Source organism: Uloborus diversus, chromosome 2, assembly GCF_026930045.1.
Source record: "Uloborus diversus isolate 005 chromosome 2, Udiv.v.3.1, whole genome shotgun sequence".
NCBI classification, from domain to species: domain Eukaryota; kingdom Metazoa; phylum Arthropoda; class Arachnida; order Araneae; family Uloboridae; genus Uloborus; species Uloborus diversus.
In genome coordinates, this window is record NC_072732.1 from 157564564 (window position 1) to 157584938 (window position 20375).

At 35.8% G+C, this 20375-nt stretch overlaps 1 protein-coding gene across 1 annotated transcript in view; it reads left to right on the forward strand.

Moving 5' to 3' along the window:
- The first annotated feature begins 22 nt into the window (after positions 1–22).
- The window catches only part of LOC129217452 (tRNA (uracil-5-)-methyltransferase homolog A-like), an 88660-nt gene continuing 68307 nt past the window's right edge, over positions 23–20375 (forward strand). Inside the window, exon 1 of the mRNA XM_054851753.1 lies at positions 23–174. The gene's annotated coding sequence lies outside the window, so the exon portion shown is untranslated. The remainder of the gene's footprint in view (positions 175–20375) is intronic.

Below are 20375 nucleotides of genomic sequence, written 5' to 3' on the forward strand. Positions count from 1 at the left end.
AGCGAAGAAGAGAACAACAAACCATGCTTTTATGCTTTTTCTGTTTTGATTGAAAATTTTTTTAAAGCGACTTTAAAGTTACAACTAATTTTAGTTATTAATGAATGGAGTTGTTTTTATTTTTGTGGGCCTAAAAATCAGGTAGATTGCTAAGTTTCATTCTGTTTTGCTCAGGTAATGATTCATACTTATTTCATTATTATTTATATTTACGGCAGTATTTTCATGCAGAACTTTTTTGAAGCACGTCAAAACCAAATTTTCAATTAATTACGTTTAAATCAGGGTTCGAAAATATCTGATATTTTGATATAAATCGGGTATTTTGATATCTATCCGATATTTTCAATCAGCACAAATTAAAGTTTTCAAAATAGTAAATGCATCCTCAAATCACGCTGTCTTTTTGTTATTACAATATTTAGACTTAAAATTAACGTTTCTTTCATTATTCATATCAAAAATTTCATTTAACATTTTTATCAATTTTAATGGAGTTAACTTAGTATTATCTGTTTTACTCATTTTTCTTCTGTTAGCTAGTTTTACAGTTACAGTGGCTCCCAAAAGTCTTCATACACCTACGACTTTCAACGAAATAGGCTCCAATCCATTGGTTAGAATTAATATTTCGGAATAGGTATTTAATTATAAGATCTATGATCAATTTTTAACAAAACTGCATAAAAAGTTTTTAAAAAATATTAAAACTTAATTTTTAAAAAATCAAAAACCGAAAAGTGCCGGAAATTTTATCTCACAAAAGTCTTCGTACACTTTATAAAATGTCTATATATTATTGAATAATCTAACTTTTGATTAAGTTATTAATTAGTAGAATATCATACAGTATTCATAACACCTTTTAAACGTCTGGGAATAGATTTAATTCTTTTTCTTTCTTTTTTTAGCTTAATTTCTGAGTAAGTGTTCTACCACACTTCGAGTCTTACTGTTTCTAGCTCTATTTTCGTTTTAAATCCCTATTTTCGTAATCTAGCCTCCAGATATCTCTAAATACGTTGCATTAAGTTAAAATCTGGAGATTGAGGGGATATTTTCTAAACTTTAGGACAATTTTTGAGGCACTAGACGCAAACGTTGAAAACCATGTGCTTCTTATTGTTATTTTGATAAAAAACAAAGTTGTTTCCAATAACCAAATTTTTGGCTAAGAGTTCAAAATTGGTTTTTAAAATATTTAAAGGAACAGCATGATTCATTATTTCATCAAAAAATTACAAACTACCAAGTCCTGATGCTGATATGCACCCTCACACTAAAACACCTCCACCGTCCTGATTAACTGATCCAACTAAGTTCTTAAGATTAAGTTCCTAATTTTTTTCTTTTACTTACAGTTATACAACAATTTAACCAAAAATGTTGAGTTAATTTCTATCTATAAGTAAGACGTGATTCCAAAACGTTTTTAGCTTAGTTATCATTGATTTAGCGACGAAAAGCGTAAGCTTTCTGTTTTTCGCACAACCAAGAAAATTTCTGCGATAAGAGGTCCCATTTAATCCAGCTAATCAGAGAACTTGGCGAACAATTTTAGGTGAAAATTAAATATAAACTGTTTCATTTAACTCTGCAGAAACTTTTACAGTACTCAAATGTGTATTTTTCATGAATTTTTTAACTTTAAATCTACGATCACATTTTGTCAACTTTGCCGGTTGACCTTTTCTTACCTTGTTTTCGGTCCGATTCCTTTCTTTAAAGCATTTTATCAAGCACTTTAATATACAAACAAATAAACTAACTAATTTAGAGACATTTCAAACCAGTTTACCACTACTGTGGGAAAAAAATTCAAATTTTGAATGGTGTTTGCGGTTTTTTTATGAATACCAGCCATTTTACAGTAATAAGCACAATATTAAAGAATAAATAAACAAAAAATTAAAGCCAAATGACTTATAAGGGTCAACAGGATGCAAAAATATTAATAAAACGAAATATAATAATTTTAATCATGAATTTATTCGAAAATATTTCAGTGTACGATGACTTTTGTGGCGTGTTATTTCTCTGTCTCTTCGTTTTCTGACCCATTTCAAAAAGAAGATCCGTCAATATTTTGAAAAAACCAATGGGTTGTATTTAGAATGACATAGCAATGATGCGAAAAAATATTGGACTTTATATTCGAATTCAGTTTTGAGTTATTTTTTTTTTACTAACAAATTTCAAAGTGTACGAACACTTTTGGGAGCCACTGTATATGCATTAGTCGGTGCCAGGGTTCGTTGATTCAAATCAGCTTGATTTAAATCATGATTTAAATCAATTGATTTTTTTAAAAAAATCATTGCTTTTAATCAAGTGATTTTTTTAAAAAAATCATTGATTTTAATCAAGTGATTATTTTAAAATCAAAATCCTTAATTAAAATCAGTTTATTTTATTTTTATAAATCAATTTTGCATTTTTAGAATGTGTTGCTCTAAATTTAACTACACTGCATAATACAATCTTAACTTCATAGGCAAAACTACATAGATCCCTCTTGATGTGTGTGAAACAGATTTTCCTTCTTGCAATATTACTTTTACTCCAAAATTACAGTTCAATTCAGTATAGAACCAAAAAAAAATTTTCAGTTTTGCTCATATACCATCACTGATATAATTAAGAATAGTAATTGCTCAACATATTCTTTTATCACTTCATATCAAAGTATTATAACATATTTATAAATCTTAAAACTGTATTGAATAGTTAGAGACCTTATCCTAGTTTGAAAAGTAAGCTGAATAGATTCATCTACTACATGAAATATATTATGTTTATAAATGTGAAGAAATAATTATACATTTAATAAAAAACAAAAATATCTGATTTAAATTAAAAAATCGGATTTAAATAAAAAAATCCATCTTTCGATCCAAAAAAAAAAAGTTAAAAAAAAATCACAAACCGAACCCTGGTTGGGGTTGTGCTGCTGGTTGGGGGGTGCTGCGGTGCACAGTCAAAAGACATTTTCTTTTTTTCTGACCAATGTTTAATATTTAATTAAGCACTTTTAATATGAATTAAAATTGTTACATTACTAATAATTTTATGAATATAAAATAAAAAAAGGAATATTATATTCATTTGTTATTAATGTATTAATGATCATAAAAATATAGTACATTACGTTTTGGTTATTTTTGATAATAAAGGACAATAATTATGATTAATATAATAATTAACTGCAGTATTTTCAATATAAAAATATTGTTACAAATTCTGTAAATAGTAATTATTGTAGGAACGTAACCTGTAAATAGTTTCCCGTAATGAATATACAACCCCTTTTTCATTCGGCTAAAGTATACGACCCCTATTTTCTTTCTTTTCGTTGATAACGGTCTACGCATTTCGCGAAGAGGTAAGAATGTTGTGGAAAATTCTTTTCGGTGTATAAAAGCCGTTAGCGATGGATAAACAGGGAGTTTCGATTCAGATTTCGAACTGAGTGTGTGTATTAGCTCTGTTTATAGCGAGGCATTTCGCTGTGTTGTTTTCGTATTTGGAAGTAAATACGTGTGTAAACGTTGAGTTTACGGTGTTGTGTGATAATTGCTGATGAATAATTTAGCAGTTGTTAACGGTTTCTCCTGTACATAGTGTAAATAAATTTCCTGTGTTTTTATCAAGAACTGAGTCTTCATTTCAAGAAAGTGGAAGTCGCACCGAATCCGTTACAATTGGCGCCCAACGTGGGGCTTCTTCTGGACTTTCTTGGAGTAAGTGTGACTTTGGACATTTTTTCATAAAGACTTTTTTGAATTAGGACTTTATTTTTATGGTGATTACTCGCGCAATGGATGAACAATTAAAACAACTTCTTGACGCAATCACCTCTGTGAAGAGTGATATGGCGGCTAATCAAGAACAATTAAAAAGTGACTTGACTGCAAGTTTTACAGTCAATCAAGAACAATTAAAAAGTGACTTGACTGCAAGTTTTACAGCTAATCAAGAACAATTAAAAAATGATATGGCAGCTAATCAAGAACAATTGAAAAATGATATGGCAGCTAATCAAGAACAATTAAAAAATGATATGGCAGCTAATCAAGAACAATTAAAAAATGATATGGCGGCTAATCAAAACCAATTGAAAAGTGATTTAACGGTGCTGAAAAATGACCTAGTTTCTAACCAAGAGGAAATTAAAAACGATCTTACTTCGGTAAAGACTGTGATGGAAAATAAATTTAATGAGATAGAGCATCGAGTTGATGCTATCGAAGAGAAATTTGAAGAAAAATTAAGTTCCGTGGAAGGCCGATGCAATGCTGTAGAAAATAAACTGGAAGAAGAAGATAGAAAATTTCATCAACTTAAAGAAGACATCTTTAAAGACCTGGAAAGGAGATTGGCGACCGCGGAAAGCAGCTCTGTACAGTTTGGCGCTCCCACATCGGTTGCTCGACCGTCCATTAAACTTGCCACATTTGATGGGAAAACTTCGTGGCAGGTTTACAAAACTCAGTTCATGATAGTGGCGGAAGCGAACGGATGGGACTCTGCTACCAAGGCCTGCCATCTTGCAGCATCCCTGAGAGGTGACGCAGCGGACATTCTTCAGACCCTTCCGGACAGCCAGCGCCTGGATTTCGCCGCCCTCACATCTGCGTTGGAGCTTCGCTTCGGTGAGAAGTGCCAGAAAGATTTCAGCCGACTCCAGTTGAAGTCCCGTTTCCGGAAAACCGGGGAAACCCTGCAAGAGCTAGCGGCGGACGTCGAGAGACTGTCTCATCTTGCTTTTTGCGACTGTCCTGCGGATGTTCGAGACAACCTGGCACTCAACTACTACATCGACGGGGTTCGAGATCCGGAAATCCAGAAAGCTCTACGGATGGCGGATGTCAAAGACCTGAGTTCTGCCGTTGTGTATGCGATGAGATACGAGGCCGCCCAAGAAGCAACCCGTGTGGATCGCCATCTAATCCGGACTCAGGAAGCTGATGAGTCTGATTCCAGGTTGTCCCACCTCGCTGAACTTGAGAGACAACTCGGTGACTTGACAAGACATCTGAGAAGCATAACAGCCCAAAAGAAACAAGAGCAGAAGTGCTGGAAATGCGGTAGTAAAGGACACCTGCGAAGGAGTTGTCCGGCTCACCAAGCTACGCGAGGGAAGGAAATCACCACCACTAAAGCTCTGCAGATTTCCTCTTCTAGTAGTGGCAGTGATGGACTTTTCATTTACGCACATGTAAATGGGAACCCCTGCAGACTGATTGTCGACACTGGAGCCAATGTGACAATCATTAGGACAGATGTGGCTCGTGAATTTGGATTGAAACTGCTGTGGACATCGCCACGCGTAAGTCTCCAGACTGTGACAGGTGACAAAATTGAGATTGACGGTAAAGTGGACTTGGAAATAGTGTTTGGGAATGCCACCTACCATCATACGGCATTCGTCGCTAATATCACGGACCCTTTCATTCTCGGATTGGACTTTTTGAAGAAATATGACTTCACTCTCGACTTCAAGACTAATGAGCTGCACTCGATGAGAGAAAACATAGCCGTTTTCCCTGCAGAGAGTGATGTAAAATCCGCTCATCAAATAATAGCTCAAACAGATTTATCGATTCCCTCAAGGTCAGAATCATTAATACCTGGCTCCCTTGAAGAAAGCAATAGTTTTCGATTTGGACTCATTGAATACCCTAACCTAAGCAATAGCCTAAAAGGAGTGCTGGTGGCATCTACGCTTGTGGACCTTTCCAAGGATGTAATTCCTGTGAGAGTCGCCAACGTGAGTGAAAGGCCAAGGAATATCCGGAAAGGCGAAGTGTTAGCAACTTGTACTCCCGTAAACTGCATCATTAGAAGAATCAATTCCCCCGAGACTGTGTCTTCTGAGTCCTTGACATCGAAGTTAATTGGGAGTGCACCCTTATCGAAGGATCAAAGAACTGCTGCGGAACAATTGGTGGACGACTTCAAGCATCTGTTTTCATCTACATCGGAGGATGTTGGCCGTACGAATTTAACGCAGCATAGGATCTACACTGGAGAACACCCACCTATTAAACAGCATCCAAGACGACTACCGTTCGCCAAGAAGGAAGAGGTTGAAACCCTCCTGAAAGAGATGAAGGAGAATGATGTCATCGAACCATAATCCAGTCCTTGGGCCTCTCCCATCGTCTTGGTCCGAAAGAAAGATGGCTCCACCAGATTTTGTGTCGATTACCGACGGCTGAATGAAATCACCAAGAAAGACAGCTACCCCCTTCCACGGATAGACGACACCTTGGACACTCTTTCCGGACACAAGTGGTTTTCGACCCTGGACTTGAAGAGCGGCTACTGGCAGGTTGAGATACACCCTGATGACCGAGAGAAGACAGCGTTTACAACTGGACAAGGCTTATGGCAGTTTAAAGTGATGCCCTTCGGCCTCTGCAATGCACCAGCTACGTTCGAGCGTCTTATGGAGACAGTGTTAAGAGGACTTTCTTATGAATCCTGTCTGGTCTACTTAGACGATATCATCATCGTGGGACGCAGCTTCGAAGAACATCTGGCAAATCTTAGGAAGGTGCTGCAAAAGCTTAAGGAAGCCAATCTGAAGTTAATGTTGGCCTAGAGCTATTATTTTTTTTCTTGGAGAAATTCCTAAAGTTTTAGAAGGATTAGAAAAGTTTCCAGAACTTACTTCCTTCTTTTTTCGAACTTAGAAAGTCATCCCGCTATTTTACCGGCGCTCGAATTGTTCCCCAGAGCCAACATTCCCTGCATGCGTTTGTTGACCCGCCACGATGATGTGACGTCATAGGAAAGATGTTGAGTAGATTCTTGCTGTATGCATGTGGGAAACAATTTTAAAGAATTTAGTTTTAAACTGTAAACTGTGTTGAGTTGTTTCCTCAATGTAATTTATGCATGCTTTTTGATATACGTCACGCCATCGCGTAGGGAGATAGGGAATACTATTTAAGTGTGAACTCTCAATCAATCATGCTCTTATTGTTTCACCTCTTGTTTTAATATGTTGTGACTGCAGTTCAATGTTTTTCTGAGGTGCTGAGATTGTGCCTGGGAGCTGTGTGCTCCGGAGTTCCACGTAGTATAGTGGATTCTTTTTAAGAGATGTAGGAAGTTTTGTCGTTGAGCCCAGCTAGAAATGCGGGCATGTTCCAGTTGTTGCCTTGAGATGAGTTTTTAAGTGAGGGATTTTCTCTCTAAAATTGAGAGTTTAAATCAAGTTGTTTTTTTTTTGCTGTGAAAAGGCCTAACAAACAGGACCATTGAAGGTCCACGCTCGAGAGCTGGATTGGATGTCCGTTAGATGGATGGATGGTTCCTGTTGTCCAGGAGGACAGGTTTATTTTCTGAATTCAGCATGGTGGCATGAAATGGTCACGGACAATTTTGATATGGGATCCAAATTGGTGGATCGCGCCCTCACATGTTGTGCCAACTTTTAAGGAAGGAATAGTTTGTTTGGTATGAACTTTTTAACTCGTTCGTATGAACTATTCTGTTTATGGCACTGGACTCAAGGTTGTACTTATATTAATCTAGTCATATAAATTTTACTGGAACTTTAAACGATACTATTTTTAAGAAATGTTTCCTACTGATATTTTTGAGGGGATTTTTTATTCACTTGTTGGGGAATGTGAATTTTATTTACACTTGTTATTATTTCCATGTTTTGACATATTTATTGTTTAATAAAATGTTTATTTAATTGTTAAATATGTGTCTGTAAGTCCTTTCTTCCCGAGCAGATCATTCCACAAATTTTCAGTTGGGTTTGTTAGCTTAAAACCTGCTTTTAGTTCTTTGAACTTCGGGTTTTGATTGAGCTATCAGTTCGAATTGCCCAACACGTGGTAGCAGAGCGTGGTTTCGATCCACGGACCTCTGCTTGGGTGAATGGAATCTTAAAGGTCATTGGAAATTGTGCTACTGGTCATATGAGATTTGAATGTTTTTTTAGAAAGGGATTTTTTTAATGTTACCCTTGATAAAATATAGGCTCTCAATATGAAACATGGAGCAAATTTAAATACATATGTCAACCCCCCCTGTAGTTTTTGACCAGTTTAGCTGTATTGTGTAAATATTGTTCCCCACTAAAAATATAAGATGGCAATTTTAAAAATTCGGCGCCAGGTTGAAAGGGACTGGTAAACACTTGAATTAAATCTTTTAGAAATTTTAAAAAAATATATAAGAATTTTTTTTCAAATTGATGTTTAGCCGTAAGTTTTTAATAGCATATAATGTTTGGCTATTTATCGGCTGTAAATATAAGTAAAAGTTTTTCATCAATTTGTGTTATGCCGTGAATTTTTAATAGCATATAATGTTTGGCTATTTGTCGGCTGCAAATATAAGAATTTGTCTCTCAAAACAAAAAGCCCCTATTGGGGAATGTTTTGGAGACGGGGGGGAATGACTTTGTTTGGATTAAGTTCCTGGCAGGCAGCTTTTGTTTGAGAATGTATTTTTGGCTGACTTGCAGTTTTTGGTCTTCCCAAATTGAATTTCAATTTTTTTGAAATATAATCATTGAATTTGAAACTAAGAATTTCTAAATTAGATTTTTGCCATGTGTTATAATAGCATATTAGTTTTAGCTATTTTTGGCTGTAAATATAAGAAATTGTTTCTCAAAACATGAAAAGCTCCTATAGGAGAATGTTTTGGAGACAGGGGGAATGACTTTGGATTTATTTCCTGGCAGGAAGCCTTTATTTAAAAATAAGTTTGGGGCTGTCTTGCATTTTTTTAGTCTTCCTCAATTGAAACTATCAATTGTTTCTGAAAAGAAATCTAATTAATGAAATGGAACTGAAATGTGTTCCTGGAAGTTCTGAAATTATGAAAGTTTAAACACACGTGTTTCTTTGGATTTGAAACTAAAATTGTTTCCGGAAATATAAATTAAGAGAAACTGAATTTGTTTCTGAAGCTTTGAAACTTAGTGTTTCTGAAATTTAAATAGTGAATTTAAAACTGAACTTTGTTCCTAAAAATATAAGAATTTTTGAAATGAAAATTGTTTCTAGGATTTAAATTGTTGAAATAGAAACTGTGTTTTTAAGGGTCTGAATCTGGATTTGTTTCTGTAAGAAACTGGAATTGTTTCAGAACCCTGAATAATGGGAAAAATTTAAATTAAGATTAGTTTCCAAAAATAAAAATTTGTGAAGATATTTCAAAGTATGAAAGATTTGAAACTGTGTGTTTCAGGGGGTTTGAAACTAAGTGTTTCTGAAACCAAAAATTAAAGAAAAGATTTGAAACTGTGTGTTTCAGGGGGTTTGAAACTAAGTGTTTCTGAGACCAAATTTAAGGAAAAATTTGGAAACTAAATTTGTTTCCGAAAAAAAATGAAATTTAGGTGTACTTTGAAAATTTGAATTTATAATGTGGGGTTTGTTTCTTTTTGAAACTGAAACCAAAATTAAGTAAAAGGTTGGAAACTAAAGTTGTTTCTTGAAATTTAAATTAATAAGAAGCTTGGAAACTAAAATTGTATCGGAATGGTTCATATCTGAAACTGTGTGTTTCTAGAAATTTAGGTTTGTAAAAATTGTGAAACTAAAATGTGTTTCTAAAAATTATAGTTCAAAGAAAAATGTAAAGCTAAAAGAGTTTCTTTTGAAAAATTGAAATTAAAAAGTGTTTCTGGAAAACATGAGCGATATTGTTTGAAACGAGAAAGGGTTTCTAAAAATAAATAAAATAAATAAAATGTTAGGTTTTCACTAAAGTATTAGATGGGGGGAATACAAAAATAAATAAATAAAATAAAATAAAATGAGAGAGGGTAACCGGATTGGAATTTTAACCGGCCTCTATTTGTAAAAATATATAAAAATTAAAATTTTGGAATGTGTGTTCTGTGAACCCCATGTGTGAAAACATGTATTTTAAAATGTAGAAATTCGTTCAATGTTTTCATGTAATGTTTTCAATGTGTTTATAGAATTGTTGTTCGAAATGTTTTTTAGTGTCTTTATGAATTGTCTCCAAGAGGGGGGAACTTGTTGGCCTAGAGCTATTATTTTTTTTCTTGGAGAAATTCCTAAAGTTTTAGAAGGATTAGAAAAGTTTCCAGAACTTACTTCCTTCTTTTTTCGAACTTAGAAAGTCATCCCGCTATTTTACCGGCGCTCGAATTGTTCCCCAGAGCCAACATTCCCTGCATGCGTTTGTTGACCCGCCACGATGATGTGACGTCATAGGAAAGATGTTGAGTAGATTCTTGCTGTATGCATGTGGGAAACAATTTTAAAGAATTTAGTTTTAAACTGTAAACTGTGTTGAGTTGTTTCCTCAATGTAATTTATGCATGCTTTTTGATATACGTCACGCCATCGCGTAGGGAGATAGGGAATACTATTTAAGTGTGAACTCTCAATCAATCATGCTCTTATTGTTTCACCTCTTGTTTTAATATGTTGTGACTGCAGTTCAATGTTTTTCTGAGGTGCTGAGATTGTGCCTGGGAGCTGTGTGCTCCGGAGTTCCACGTAGTATAGTGGATTCTTTTTAAGAGATGTAGGAAGTTTTGTCGTTGAGCCCAGCTAGAAATGCGGGCATGTTCCAGTTGTTGCCTTGAGATGAGTTTTTAAGTGAGGGATTTTCTCTCTAAAATTGAGAGTTTAAATCAAGTTGTTTTTTTTTTGCTGTGAAAAGGCCTAACAAACAGGACCATTGAAGGTCCACGCTCGAGAGCTGGATTGGATGTCCGTTAGATGGATGGATGGTTCCTGTTGTCCAGGAGGACAGGTTTATTTTCTGAATTCAGCATGGTGGCATGAAATGGTCACGGACAATTTTGATATGGGATCCAAATTGGTGGATCGCGCCCTCACATGTTGTGCCAACTTTTAAGGAAGGAATAGTTTGTTTGGTATGAACTTTTTAACTCGTTCGTATGAACTATTCTGTTTATGGCACTGGACTCAAGGTTGTACTTATATTAATCTAGTCATATAAATTTTACTGGAACTTTAAACGATACTATTTTTAAGAAATGTTTCCTACTGATATTTTTGGGGGGATTTTTTATTCACTTGTTGGGGAATGTGAATTTTATTTACACTTGTTATTATTTCCATGTTTTGACATATTTATTGTTTAATAAAATGTTTATTTAATTGTTAAATATGTGTCTGTAAGTCCTTTCTTCCCGAGCAGATCATTCCACAAATTTTCAGTTGGGTTTGTTAGCTTAAAACCTGCTTTTAGTTCTTTGAACTTCGGGTTTTGATTGAGCTATCAGTTCGAATTGCCCAACAGTTAAGCCCGTCCAAATGTAATTTGTTCCGCCGGGAAGTGAACTACCTTGGTCACATCATCTCTTCTGAGGGTGTGCAAACCGATCCAGAGAAGGTATCTGCGGTCAGGAGTTGGAGTCGTCCCGAAAACATCCATCAGTTGCGAAGTTTCCTGGGGCTCTGCACGTACTACAGGAAGTTTGTGAAGGGTTTTTCCAACATTGCACGACCTTTGCATAAGCTGACGGAGAGCAAGCAAAAGTTTGAATGGTCCAAAGAATGCGAAGATGCATTTCTACGACTGAAGGAGGCTTTAACATCAACGCCTATCCTCGCCTATCCTCAGCCTGAAAAATCCTTCATCCTGGACACTGATGCGAGCAACGAGGGAATTGGAGCTGTTTTATCCCAAGAAATTGACGGAAATGAACATGTCATCGCTTACTGGAGCAAATGCTTATCAAAGTCGGAGCGAAATTACTGCGTCACCAGAAAGGAGTTACTGACCATAGTGAAAGCTGTAGAACACTTCCATCATTACCTCTACGGCCGAAAATTTCTGCTTCGGACAGATCATGCCTCGTTAACTTGGCTTTTGAACTTCAAGAATCCAGAAGGCCAGATAGCCAGATGGATACAGTGGCTCCAGGAATATGACATGGAGATCAAGCATCGAAAAGGGTTATCTCACGGTAATGCTGACGCTTTATCAAGGAGACCCTGTCCTGAGAACTGCCACTATTGTTCCCGAATCGAGAAACAGTATGGAACGACTAGCCCTACCGCCTATCAGGTGACAGTGACTCCAACATCATCAGAACCTGATCCATGGAGTGATGACCAAGTTCGAAAAGATCAACTTGAAGACCCCGACATAAAACCAATTTTAGAGTTCATGGAAAGTGACAGTCGACGCCCTAGCTGGCAGGACGTTTCCATCTTCAGTCCTGCAACAAAAAGATACTGGGCTTTATGGAACTCACTCCATTTACGGAACGGCGTGCTACACCGGAAATGGGAATCTGACGACGGCAAGACATCTAGGTGGCAGTTACTACTTCCTCGATCCAGGATTTCAGATGTTCTGAAAGAAATACATAGTAGTGCGACTGGAGGACATTTTGGTGTCTTGAAAACTCTCAATAAAGTTCGGGAGCGCTTCTTCTGGAGCAAGGCGAAGGATGACGTGGAGAAGTGGTGCCATTCTTGTGACGCCTGTGCTGCTCGTAAAGGACCGAAGAAGAGAAGCAGAGGGAAGCTACATCTGTACAACGTTGGAGCTCCTTTCGAACGAATTGGGATCGACATCCTGGGTCCTCTACCAAGAACTGCTGATGGGAACAAATACATTCTTGTTTCCATCGACTACTTCACCAAATGGCCGGAAGCATATCCCATTCCAGATCAAGAGGCTACTACCGTAGCAGAGACTCTAGTCCAACATTGGATCTCGAGATACGGAACACCTTTGCAGATTCATTCCGATCAAGGGAGGAATTTCATCTCTGCTGTGTTTAAGGGCCTATGTCAAATTTTCGGAATTGAGAAAACTAGGACAACACCACTACACCCACAATCGGACGGCATGGTGGAGAGATTTAACCGCACAATCCTGAATAATCTCTCACTTATGGTATCCAGAAATCAACAGGATTGGGACAAGAAGCAACCTTTGTTCCTGCTGGCCTACCACAGTGCTGTCCACGAGACTACCGGATATGCCCCATCTCAGATGCTCTTCGGACGAGAGCTTCGGCTACCTTGTGATCTCGTCTTCGGTCGTCCTCCGGATGCGCCTTCATCGCCTGAGGAGTACGTCCAGGATCTCCAGGTCCGGTTGGAAGACGTTCATAACTTCGCACGAGAGCGAATCAACATCGCGGCGGAGAAGATGAAGACCCGATACGACACAAGGTCTGCTGGACATGAATTCAACGAAGGCGACAAGGTTTGGTTATGGAATCCCATCCGACGGAAAGGTCTGTCACCCAAATTGCAGTCGCATTGGGATGGACCCTACAAAGTCCTTAACCGACTAAATGACGTCGTAGTGAGGATCCAAAAATCACCTAATGCAAAACCTAGGGTTGTACATTATGATCGGTTAGCCCCATACTATGGCCATAGTTCATGAGTATTACGTAAACAACCATGGTTGATAACATAAAAGTTGTAGATAATTTTTGCTTTTAATGTTTAGTAATATTTCTTGTTATTATTGTGTTTCCTATGCATTATTGGTTATTAATTAATGTGTATATTTGTAAACTTGTGATAGAAGTTTGGCACCCTTTCTGGGGATTGTACTGCCCGGGACGTGCAGTCCTTAGGAAGGAGGCAATGTTACAAATTCTGTAAATAGTAATTATTGTAGGAACGTAACCTGTAAATAGTTTCCCGTAATGAATATACAACCCCTTTTTCATTCGGCTAAAGTATACGACCCCTATTTTCTTTCTTTTCGTTGATAACGGTCTACGCATTTCGCGAAGAGGTAAGAATGTTGTGGAAAATTCTTTTCGGTGTATAAAAGCCGTTAGCGATGGATAAACAGGGAGTTTCGATTCAGATTTCGAACTGAGTGTGTGTATTAGCTCTGTTTATAGCGAGGCATTTCGCTGTGTTGTTTTCGTATTTGGAAGTAAATACGTGTGTAAACGTTGAGTTTACGGTGTTGTGTGATAATTGCTGATGAATAATTTAGCAGTTAACGGTTTCTCCTGTACATAGTGTAAATAAATTTCCTGTGTTTTTATCAAGAACTGTGTCTTCATTTCAAGAAAGTGGAAGTCGCACCGAATCCGTTACAATATTGAAAATACTGTAGTTGAAAAAATAAATATCGAATATATATCGTGATACATATCATGATATATATTGATTGATATATATTGGCGAACCCTGGTTAAAATAATCTGAAATCATTAAAATGTGCATGAAAAAAAATCATGCTTGCAAACAAAATCGCTTTTTTTATATTGTAGATTTTCAGAAAGTTCGCACACCCGGCTTAAAATGTTTTAATGTGGCTTTGAAATTATTTAATGATCAATTGGGCACATTGTTTTCATCAAAAATGACTCAATTAAATTTTTAAGTGCTTTTTATTATGCCAAATTATGAGCCATGATGCATTTTTAAAGTAAATATATATTGCAAAGGTCAAGGTTTTTTTTTTTTTTTTTGAAGATGATAAAATTTAGCTAACTAATTTGAGTAGAAGGATACAGTTAACACAAGTTATATAAAATGTTGCTGATGCTGGTAGTGGTTCATATTCTCTGCGCTGAATCGGCATGCTTTAAAAAAAAAAAGCTCTGAAACAGGGTTTGCTGATATATATCATGATATATTAAAATGGTTCATTTATTATTAAAAATAACCAAAAAGTTATGTACTATATTTTTATGATGTATTAATACATCATCAATATAATAAACTAATATAATACTCCTATTTTACTTGCATTTTATATTCATAAAATTATAATGTAATGCAACAATTTTAATTCATATTAAAAGTGCTTAGTTAAATGTTTAACATTGCTCAGAAAAAGAAAATGTCTTATGACTGTGCACGGACTAATGTATATACAGTAAAACCCCTCCTAACGGGCACCCCTTAAGGCGGACAGCCCTCTTATGCAGACAATTTTTTATTCCCCAGTTCTAATGCAAATTACGGATTCAGAAAAGAGAGTTGGAGCAAAGACTGGCAGATAACATAAACAGGAATCCCAAGAGGTTTTTTGCATTCACTAATTCGGGGAAAGTTCGAAATAGTCATATTGGGCCACTGGTTGATGAGCACGGAATTTTAATTCAGAACGATAGTGATATTGCTAATGTTCTTAACTTTTTTTCGAGTGTTTTTAACGATAACTGTATCTCAACAGTTGACACCAACAAGACACAAGCTATAGTACAGCTTGAGGACTTTGTATTTTCCAGGGATGACGTTTTACTTCATTTGAAAAAAATTAAAGAGACTAAGGCTCCAGGGCCAGATAATATTTATTCGAAAATTTTAGTTGAATGTGCAGAGGAATTAGCGGATGTAATCGCAATCATTTTCAATGCTTCTTATAATTCGGGGACAGTGCCAGAGGACTGGAAGCTGGCTAACATTACACCGCTCTTCAAGAAAGGGTCTAAAGGGAGTGCGGGAAATTATAGACCTGTGAGTCTAACTTTGGTGGTTTGCAAAATTTTTGAAACATTGATGAAAATTAAGATAGTAAATTTTCTAGAGACTAATAATCTATTGACTAGTTTTCAGTACGGTTTTAGGAAAGGTAAATCTTTTGCAACTAATTTATTACATTTCTATGACAAAGTTACCATGGCTTTGGACAATAAGAAGCCTGTAGATGTTGTTTACATTGATTTTCAAAAAGCTTTCGATAAGGTATCGCATGTTGCTCTACTTAGCAAATTAGCTGATATAGGAATAGGAGGGAAAACTTTCATTTGGGTAAAAAATTGGCTGACCGGAAGGAAACAAAGAGTAGATGTAAGGGGAAATTATTCAAATTGGAGTGAGGTCTTAAGCGGGGTTCCTCAAGGATCAGTGTTAGGGCCTGTTTTGTTCATTGTCTTTATGAACGATATTCACAAAAATATTTATGGGAACATAAATTGTTTTGCTGATGATGTCAAAATTATGGGGACTGTAGAAAATGAAGAACAAGCAAAACAGTTGCAAGAGGATCTAGATCATATTATGGAGTGGGCTGATAAATGGGGTATGGCTGTTAATATTGGGAAATGTCAAGTGCTACATTTAGGGCATGGAAATAAGTGTACAAGTTATTATTTGCAAGGTTCAGTCATTAGTCAGGCAGACAAAGTTACTGATCTGGGGGTCCTAATAAGTCAGGATTTAAAGTTTAGCCAACAGTGCAGCATTGCTAGCAACAAAGCCAATAAGATGCTTGGGTTTATCAATAGATCTATTTCAAATAAATCTAAAGAAGTTCTTCTGCCCTTATATAGAAGTTTGGTAAGACCCCATTTGGAGTATGCTGTTCAGTTTTGGTCTCCTTATCTTAAGAAAGACATTAATGTATTGGAAAGGGTTCAAAGGCGGGCTACAAGGCTAATAAGTGGACTTTCCCACTTAGATTATGATTCCAGGCTTAGAAGGCTAAAAATGTACAGTCTTGAGCAAAGAAGAGACCGAGGGGACATGATTCAGCTGTTTAAATTTATTAAAACGAAAGATGTTACGGGGCTAAAGTTTAGCACTGAAAACAGGACAAGGGGTCATTGTTTTAAGCTATTTAAATCTCAGGCTAACATGGATATTAGGAAAAATTATTATTTTAGCAGGGTAGTGGAACCTTGGAACAGCTTACCGGAAGAGGTGGTAATGAGCAAAGGAGTAGACAGTTTTAAGAGGGCCATTGATCTTCACTGGGGATTGTAAATTGACTAGGACCAGTCTAGCTGGGCCCAGAGCCTGTTGCTGGTCGTCACTTTTGTATTTGTATTTAAATAACATAATGAAACCCCTGTCCTGCATAGAAAAAATTTGGTCTCGTTAGTGTCTGCATTAGAGGGATTTTACTGTATTTTATTACTGAATCATATAACTGTAAGGGTAGCTAACAGAAGAAAAATGAAAAAAAAAAACAGCTAATGGGGCATTCTACGGTATTTTTGACATTCTGTAAAGTTCGTAACGTGAGCTTTTTTTGCCATAACTTTTTAATTTACCGTTTGATTTGCAAATTATTTTATTTTGAGCTGGTGTGTTAGTAGGAAAAGATCAAAATAAAATAATATGCTAATCAAACAGTAAATTAAAAAGTTATGGCAAAAAAGTTCACGTTACGGACTCTACATAAATGTCAAAAATACCATGGAATGTCCCTAATGCTAAATAAGTCCATTAAAAGTGACAGAAATTTGAAATGAAATATTAGATATAAATAAGAAAGAAGCCTTAATCTTAAGTATACATATTGTAATTCTAATATAAGAAAATAAAAAGTGACTTGAGGATGCATTTACTATTTGGAAGGCTTTAGTTTGTGCTAATTGAAATACAGTAGAAGACCGTTATAACACACACCTTGGGACCAGAGCTTTTGCGTTATACAGGTTTTTGCATTATATAGATCATTTCACAAATTTTGAAACTAACATTCAGAATATATCTATATATTAGCACTTCAGAATGAGTTTTATCTGCAATGATTATTAAAGCACCAATATTACAATTAGTTATTCACAAATAAATATGTTTCACAATCAAAATCCTGCACTTCTGCTAGCTTCATGGTTTGCATAACAGCTGCATTTTCAAGAGCCATCTGGTATTTTCTGTTTACTATGAGTACTAATTTTCAATTTAAAAGCTTTGAAATAAGATGGAAATATGAAAAACTTTCAAAATTTATTTTGCCTAACAATTTTTATGTTTGCAAAGCAAAACGGGGGGATTTTTCAAACTTCAAAACATGTTGTTTACTTCTGAAAAGTAGTGGGGTTTATAGAGAATTGCGTTATACAGGTCGGCGTTATAACGGTCGTCTACTGTATATCAAAATATCCGATATATATCAAAATATCGGATATTTTCAAAAATATCATTATATTTTCGAACCCTGCTCTGAAATGATACAAGTAGGTTAAACAAAGCTTCAAATGAGCCGGAAGTAAATAATAACGTAGTTGAGTAGTACTCAGAGCCTGATTATCAGATTATCTTATGGATCTGTGTACAGTCGGACCTCCGTATATCGAACTTCCACATATCGAAATTTTCTATATATCGAAATCCCAGCAAATTTCTATGTTCATTACATAGAAAAATTGTTTCTATATATCGAAAAAGTCTCTATATATCGAAATTTTTTGCGAGGCATTCATAGGTTTTTTTCCACTTTAGACTGTATTTCTCATGAAAAATGAAGTTTAGCGGAGAAAATTATGATCACTAAAGGTTGCTACGAAATTCATAAGGAATAGGGGGTTCAAGGGTGTGTAGATAGGGTCGTTGTTCCGTTCTGGTGTTCTTACATTCCCTCAAGTTTATTTCAAATCTTAGTTGCAACCAGTAACACTAAAATCAGTGTCAAAATATCCTTTTGTCTGTTGATTATCATTCCTAGTATTTTTAACTTCAGTAAAAATCATTCAAGTTAAGTAGATTGATTTTTTACTTTTCTCTCGATTACATTGTTAACACGAAAATCCCCTAATGTGGCGGTTCAAGTTGAATTTCTGAAGAATGAAGGTGTATGGAGGAGCAAAAATGTAATTTCTGTTAAATTTTTAATTATTAACTTTCATTTAATTCGATGCTCGTTTAAATTAGAAGTTGGGTTTCATGCACGAAAATTAGTTTTAATTTTAATGTTTTAGGATATTTTTATGATAAAATAAGATTGTGTTTCTATATATCGAAATTTCTATATATCGAATTTTTTTCTGGCAATTTGCTACTTCGATATATGGAGGTCCGACTGTATTTGGGCCCCAGAATTTCAGTCACCAAAGCAGTATATAAAAAAAGACAATAGGTCCCAGTTTCAGGTAGCTTGTCCATTGTCTTTGCACATAGTGTCCAGACACAGAAATGTCCTATTTTCTGAAAGTTAGTAAAATGAAGAGAAAAGGGTTAAAAACATGAGTGCAGATGATTAAATTTGGAGCAGCAATTAGGTTAGTCAGCGCCCGAGAGATGCCCTGTCAGCCTAGTCTGAAATTAGGGGCATGTACCTTGAGGGGCCAGGGGCGGACCCAGAAATATTTGTAAGGCGGCTCAAATTTCAGTGGCCCGGCATGATATCTCCTAGGTAAAAAAGCTTTTCTTAAGCAGGGGTGCCCATCCCCTCAAGAGTGATAGTGCATCCCCCCTCAATAAGATGAAAACTAGAGACGTACTGAGTAGCACTTTGGCCGAGTAGCCGAGTACCAAGTACTCGGTTTTTCACTACTCGGCCGAGTACCGAGTTACTGAGTACTCGGCCTTTCACTACTCGGCCGAGTTACTGAGTACTAATTATGTTTTAAGAAGAACCACCAACACACGGGATGAATTTTGAACTTATTGGAATAGTAGTATAAACCTCCTTGTCCATATCATAGTTTTTGAAACTAAATTCCTGTTGAAATTTAATTACGCATTATTTAAGAATTTTGTTTATATGTGAAAAATTTTACAAAAAAATTATTTTTTAAATTAAAAATAAATAAATAAAAGGTATGATTAATCAAGTTGGAATTCTAGTCCACTAAACATAAATAATTTTAAAAAGCAAATAAAACAAATGTGCAGGAACACTGCAGACACCTGTTTCTGCGTTACAAGGAACGTCTTTTTCAGTGCATAAAATGTGAGCTAAAGAATGTAAAGACATTCGACAAAAAAATCCGACTTTTGTCGGATGCCTTTAAATCGACGAGCTCACATATTGTGTAGTGGAAAAGGAATTCCTTGTAATGCCAAAACACGTGTCTGCAGAGTTCCTGCACTGTGCTTTTAAGGTTGTTTTATTTCCTTTTATTTTTTAAGCAAAGGTATTTTTATATTTCTTATAAATAGTTTTTTTGTAGCAAAAACCCATTTCTAATATAAAAATTCCATATTTTCTATACTTCTCCTTTTTGCAGAATTTTTACTTGACTTGTAAATGATTACAGAATATTATATATGCTTGCACTTTTTTATGAATTTTAGTATCTGTCTTGGACAATATTCAATTTTTTGCAACTACTCGGTATTGGCTGAGTATCTGATCAAAATTTGGCCGAGTACCGAGTACTCGGCAAATTGGCCGAGTAGGCCAAGTACTGAGTAGTTACCGAGTACTCGGTACGTCTCTAATAAAAACCCATTCAAGTCCCCCCCTCTCTAGAATTTTCCAATGGTCAAACTCATTAAAGATGATTGTGCTTTTGAAAATCAACAAAAAAACTGAAAGTAGCGATAGCCCAGAAATTCAGTGAATTCTTTTAACTGTGACATGCTGAGAAGAAATACTTTTTACAGAACAAAGCAAAAAACAGGTTAACATCAATTCCATGTACTATTTTTTCAAGTCTAAAAATTTGAAGATTGCTAAAAATCATAATAAAATTCGTCACAGGGGGGTCAACTCCACCT